The sequence below is a fragment of the Rutilus rutilus genome, assembly GCF_951802725.1.
Source record: "Rutilus rutilus genome assembly, chromosome: 10".
Taxonomy (NCBI): domain Eukaryota; kingdom Metazoa; phylum Chordata; class Actinopteri; order Cypriniformes; family Leuciscidae; genus Rutilus; species Rutilus rutilus.
The window spans coordinates 24,810,236-24,817,335 of record NC_140215.1 but is presented as its reverse complement, the minus strand read 5'-3'; positions in this window follow the sequence as shown (position 1 = coordinate 24,817,335).

Sequence of the window (7,100 nt, the reverse complement as noted above, 5' to 3'; positions counted from 1 at the left end):
TGCTATCTTAAGTGCTACAGTTGTAATCGAAATTATTCAATCCCCATTGCAAATCAGGTTTATTGCCAAAATGTACAGACTTTCAGCTGTTTGCAATGAACAAATCAAACAAAAGTAATTGAAATAGCTCAACACAACAAATGTTTCAGGTGGTTTCCCCAAATTCAAATGAAAATGCAAATTTTAATGACTTCTGCAGTCTCTAAATTATTCAACCCCTTCATGGCAAGCATCTTTGGTACTTAGTAGAACACCCTTTTGCTGTTATAACCTGCTGTAAACGAGATGTATAACCAGACACCAGCTTCTGGCAGCGTTTCTTAGGAATCTGAGCCCGTTCCTCATGAGCAATGGCCTCCAGTTCAGTAATATTCTTGGGTTTGCGTGCTGCAACCGCCTTCTTCAAATCCCATCAGAGATTTTCTACGGGGTTCAAGTCAGGTGACTGTGATGGCCACTGTAGAATCTTCCAGAAATTCTTCTGCAACCAAGCCTTGGTGGAATTTGAGGTATGCTTGAGTTCATTGTCCTGTTGTAAGGTCCAATGACGACCAAGCTTCAGTTCCATCCATGACAGCATGACGTTTTCTCCTAGGATTTCCTGGTACTTTAATTAATCCATCTTGCCTTCCACATGCTGCAGGTTTCCAGTGGCAGAGGATGTAAAGCAGCCGCAGAGCATCACCTAGCCACCATAATGCTGAACTGTGGACAGAGTGTTCTTTTCAGCATATGCTTCATTCTTCTTCCTCCAGGCATACTGCTGATTCATAGGGGCGAAAAGTTCCAGTTTTGTTTCATCGTTCCACAGAACAGAATCCTAAAACCTCTGTGGCTTATTTATATGATTTTGAGCAAATTGGAGCCGAATTTTCTTGTGCTTTTGGGTCAGTAGTGGTATAAGCTACATCTTAGAGTTCTGGCATGCGTTTACCTTACTGTGCAAGCTGAGACTTCAGTGCCTGTTGCCACCAAACCTTGTTGCAGGTCTTTTGCAGTCACTCAAGGGTTTTTCTGAACCTGCCTTCTCAGAAATCTGGTTGCAGCCATTGATAGCTTCCTTTTTCTGCTTTTTCCGCTTTTTCCAGGTAGTGTAACCACTGTTCCTTTAACTTTAAACTTGCAAACTATGCTTCCAACTGTGTCTCTAGGAACATTTAGTGCCTTCGCTATCTTTTTGTATCCTGTTCCTTATTTGTGAAGGGTGATGATATCTTCTCTTAACTTTTTAGACCATTTGACTTTGTCTAACATGCAGTCAAACGTGACACTCAACAAACCTAGCCAGTTCAGATATTTCAAGTGTTCTAGCTCAAGCACACATGGCCTGGTGCAACTAATGAAGCCCTTGATTAGTTGCATGAGGTGTGCTTAAGACAACACCTGTTTTGCAGATTTGTGCTGTTGTGAGGGATTCTGTTCAGGGGTCTGAATAATTTGAAGACTGCAGAAGTCATTAAAAGTTGCATTTTCAGTTGAATTTTGGGAAACCACTTGAAACATCTGTTGTGTTGAGCTATTTCATTTACTTTTGTTTGATTTGTTCATTGCAAACAGCTAAAAGTCTGAAAGAAATTTTGCCAATAAACCTGATTTGCAATGGGGGTTGAATAATTTTGATTACAACTGTATTGTATTTTGCCACAGTGTGGTAAAATTGAACCCAAACAGACATTCATAGCATACCCTTTCAGGCATGGGGCAGTGCGAGTTCCCCCTCGTTCGCGATCGCCCTCTGGGGGGAATGGGAGTGGTGTGCCCCCCTCTGTCCTTTCACGAAGCAGGAGTCGCACTAGTTGCACCACCATACTGACGGCCCTGAATTGGATAACAGACACATTATTGGCAATTGCATTAGGTATATAACAGAGGTTTAAAGCTTAAAAATGTCTGGCTTAAAAAAAGTTATATTTGCAAATTATTTATTGGGGTCTCTGGGGCACAAGCATAAGACAGTGAAGGTAGTCCAAACAGAACATGAGGGTTAATGTACGAAAGGGCAGACCATATTCACAAACTACAAGCAGATTCTGTTCTGACTCACAAATCTCAGGGGTGTAGGACCTTGTGTGAACTTCCGCTCACAAACATCAGTCACTTTCTTTTCTGTAGGAGGTTTCCTAATTTTTTTTCCTTTTGCAAAAAAAAAAAAAAAATTACTCAACAACTTAGTAAGCATTCCTGTCACAGAAGTTCTATGCCTGGTTTGCTGTAACTAGGGATAACCCGTCCTCTGTGCAGACTTTCAGACTATGGAAAGGAAATTCTGAGACATCACTGACTAAATGCACATGTGGGTTGTCATGGTGATGAAAAGTAAGTAAAGAGGTATATGTGTCTTTTAGATCCCTGAGACATGACCAGATCTCTCATGAGCATAATTCCCCTTTACCCTCTGACCTCTCTGGAGCTCTATAATAAAAAAAACCCCACAAAAACCAGGCGCACACATGAACACAAACATGCAAAGAGACATACAGACAATCAGAACAGAAGCCGATTTGGTGTGATGGAGAGTTTGTTGAAATAAACAAACGCCCCTCTAACTGACTTGTAATTTCCTCTGGTAAGTAATTTGATAAATTTGTGTCTTCCTCTGCCCCTTGTCATTGAGAGCACTTCTTGCAGATCCATTGATACACTGTAAAAAAAAAATACAAATAAAAAATAAAACTGTATAAGTATTCATGCTGCCTTAAAATTTTAAGTTTAGTCAACTTGAAATGTGAAATTGTACAAAGTGACCTGGATATTTGAGTTGACTAAACTTAAAATTGTAAGGCATAAACACTTACTTTTTTAGGTTTTAGCAGTGTAATAACTATTCCACACAAGTGTTGTGCTATGATTAGTATTTTTTTATTTAACCCTCATGTGGTGTTCAAAACCCTATAACACCTGTGGTGTTCCCGGTCAAAAATGACAGGCCCATAAAAAAAAGCTTATAAATCACTCATTATACCATATTTTCACCCAATCTTGGATTCAATCTTTTTGTCAACTTGTTCTCTTTCAATTAGGACTGGTTTTATATTTCTGTTTGCATCTGATTAATCATGGGCCTCATTTATCTGAGAGTAGGCATCTCATTTTTTGAGTAAAAAACAAATAATTTATGAGTAAATTTGGAAATATGAAAAAAAAAAAAATGAAAAAAATGGCTACTGTTGATCACACTAGTCTACTCTAATATTTCACCAGGAATTTTGTTTTGAAACTTTTGTTTTGTAAAAAATATGCCACATAGTCACACTTGTGGTGTTCCCGGTCAAAAATGACCGGCCTATAAAAAATAGCTTATAAATCACGCATTATACCATATTTTCACCCAATCTTGGATTCAATCTTTTTGTCCACTTGTTCTCTTTCAATTAGGACTGGTTTTATATTTATATTTGCATCTGATTATTCATAGGCCTCATTTATTTGATAGTAGGCATTTTTCTCAATATTGCCAAAATTATTAACAAATAATGCTTTTTTCACTCAAAAACTGAGGTGCATAAGCTCGGATAAATGACTCCTACAATTAAACTGTTTGAAAATTGAATACAAAACCAGTCCTAATTGAAAGGAAACAAGTTGATAAAAAGATTGAATCCAGTTTTTGGGGATAATATAGCATAACGAGGGATTTATAAGCTATTTTGTGTAGGCCTGTCATTTTTGACCGGGAACACCATAAGTGTAACAAGGTGAAAAAAACAACACAAAAAAAGTAAAAAAAAAAAAAATTTGGACAAGTTGTTATAGTCTCTGTGAACAAAGTCACTAAGTTTCAGTTCAATGCGATAACATTAACTAGTATTTTCAGGAAAAAGAAAATCTTCTCCAGTCAAAAATGACATGAACACCACATGAGGGTTAAGAGGAAAACTGCACAAATTTCAGGATTAAACAGAAACTTTTTATATTAGTTCCCATACTACACATGCATCCCTCTTAAGTCCACAACAGAGCCAAACCTATCAGATGGCAAAATAAATTCAGTTTGGAGGCAGAAAGCAGCAGTTAGATGTGAGGTGGGGGTTGCAGGAGTTTAGTGATGTCTGGGTAAAACTGATGGGGGTTGCAGCTGTACCCCGCCCCTGTCCTCTGGGAGAATTATGTCATACACTGCAGCAGAGATGTAGAGATTACAAAGAGCTTAGACTAGCCATTACCAAAGTCCTGTCCCTTTAAGCCACATCAGTTCGCTGGGTGGCCATCTTGGAAATATTCCCTGGCAGATGTTTCTATGTGAGCAGTAAGCGCGAAAGTACAGTTTCTGTTTACATGAGGAATAATTGGGCAAAGACTGACATTTCTTCAACTGTTTGTCAACGTGGCAAAAAAGAAGGCCACATAATGACAGATTTTTTATTTTTTTTTATCTAATCTAATTAAATGTGATGTTTTATATGGGGACTTCTGGGAAAGTTGTTTATTAGAAATTTTTTTTACAGGCTTATTCAGCAAGGATGCATTAAATTGATCAAAAAGTGAAGACATTTTATATTGTTAAAAAGTATTTATTTCAAATAAATGCTGTTCTTTTCTAACTTTCTATTCATGAAAGAATCCTGAAAAAAAGTATCACTGTTTCCACAAAAATATTGACTGTTTTTAAAATTGATAATGATAAGAAATGTTTCTTGAGCAGCAAATCAACATATAGAGTTGATGACTAAAAACCTCTATACAAAAACCCAATAGGATTTTTCCGTTGGCTTTTGGATTATTGTAAAAAATAAGATCTGTGACTAGCAAAAGCTTATGATTCTCACATGTTTTGTTTATCATGATAATCTTCACAAATTAACATAACTTTTGTGAATTTTGGAGCATAAATACAATCGGCAGAAGTCAAACAAACTTCAACATCACCATCACTAAGCTTCCAACTAACTAAACTCTTTTAGTCTTTGTTTAAAAACATTTTTCCCGAAAGTTCGAGTTATAATAGTTCGCAAGAGAGTGATTATAAAAACGGCGAGGCTGTCAAAGGCTCATCAGGAGATGAGTTTACCTTTTCGTCTGATGACGTTAATGTCCCGACAACCTCTGTATAGTCCCATTTAGCCACTTCTTAGCTACCGCTTATTTCAAGAAAAGTAAAAGCTTTTTAAAAATCACAAGAGGGTATTACTGTATTTCATATCGTAGAATAAAACGTGAAAATATCTTGAGCTTGCGTTAACCACAGACCTTATTTCAAGCATTTAACCAAAATCCTATTAAAAAAAACTCATTGACTTCAGGACAACAAAATGCTAAAATGCTAACTTGTTTTATTTGAGAACTTAATGTCTTTCCTGAACACATCTGTCAACTGCCAACATTTTCATGACCTATGGATGTTTCTGGAATATTGTTGTGCAGCTATGCACAAAAACACTGGCTTTGAGTCATTCAATGAGTCACAGCAAATGCAGCCAGATGTGCTCACATGTTGTTTAGAGGAGTCAGATCTCATAGGTTCACTCTTTGTGCGTTGACCTCCATGACGCAGCAGCTTTAGGTTCAATCTCTGTAACTTCTCCATTTTCCACAAAAATCCCCCAAACAAGAACATATTTGCCACTCACTACCACCAGTGGTTTCAGGTACAGAGAAACCAAAGTGCAGGAAGACCAACCTCAACATGTGCTCATAAAAAGACAAATTTTGAGAAAATGAAAACTGATTCATACAAACCACGTACCTCATCGATGACAAGGTGGTCTGCATTGAGAAACCACAAGAGAATGTAGAGAGAGTCATCCAAATTCAAAGGAGAAAACTGGATTAACTGAGATGTTTAAAGAGCAGCAAAATGTCGTTAAAACTTTGTGGACAGAAGTCTTTATAAGCCCATTAAGAGAGAGAGAGAGAGAGAGAGAGAGAAAGATATCATGCATATCAGCTCATACGCATAGATTACACTTATCCTGGGGCAGGATAAAGAAAGACTGAGGGAGCAGCGGGGAGACAGACATGTAGAATAAAGCATGAGTCAAACCAACCATCTGGCCTGGAAATCACTGAATCATCTGTTAAACTGCAAACTGTCTCATCTCATCATATGGAGGATTGAACAACATGGTGGTATGATTATTGCAAACACAGAAATCTCAGAAAAGCAGTTTATAAAAGTCTAATGATGTTTAAATGGGAGCTCTGTCAGCATAGTGATCTCCATTCATAGAGAGAGAGGAGTACAGTTTTAAAATGAGAGGGTGTTGACATGAGTCCTTCATTTCCATGAATGACCTGCAAGATGCCTTAAAGATAAGACATATAGACAAAGCTATACATCAAGCTGTGATTAGCAGAAAAGTTCAAAAGAACTTTACCCTCACTCTAGCAAAACTTTATATAGCCTATATATTAGATCACAGCAAGGTCACTGCTTACTGACACCATTGCTATCATGTTTGGAACATATTTAGTGATATAATCTGTAATACATTCTTTCTTAATTCCCAATGTGTTTTCCCACTGAAATGATTACATCACCCCAAATATCAGCCTATGAACATTTGAGACACATCATCTAAGTGTAGCAAAAAAATAAAACATTGCGGTTCCAGTGTTTAAAAAAAAAAAAAAGTATTATTGACAACGTACTGTAGTTTCAGCCTTATACTTAGGAAGACTTTTATAAAGGTCAAAGCAGATGCACTGTAGGCTTATATGCATTTTCAGGTGTTTTACAAGGGGTCCATGAGTGTAGAATATGCAAGGTTTTGGAACTTTATAAAGTGTAATCGGGTTGCCTTAAATGAACATATTCAAAATTCAGCCTCTTAGCTTGGTGGAAAAATGTCTAAACAAAGTCAAAGCCAAGAAGTCAAAGCAATTTTGCAGCCTTGAAAGCCCATAGTTGTAATTTTGCAATACTATTTCTTTTTCTGAAACCAAAGGCCAAAAATGGTTTCAAATCATGATTTTATATATATATATATATATATATGACAACATATGTTTTTGCATTACTTCAACTCATCAAAATAAGTTAAGCCATTTTAAACTTTATTTTTTTAAGTTATACGAGATCCAACTAATTATTTTAAGTCAGTTTAATGTAATTTAAGTTAACACGACTTACACGGCCAAGTTGATTGTTCTTAAAAAAAATT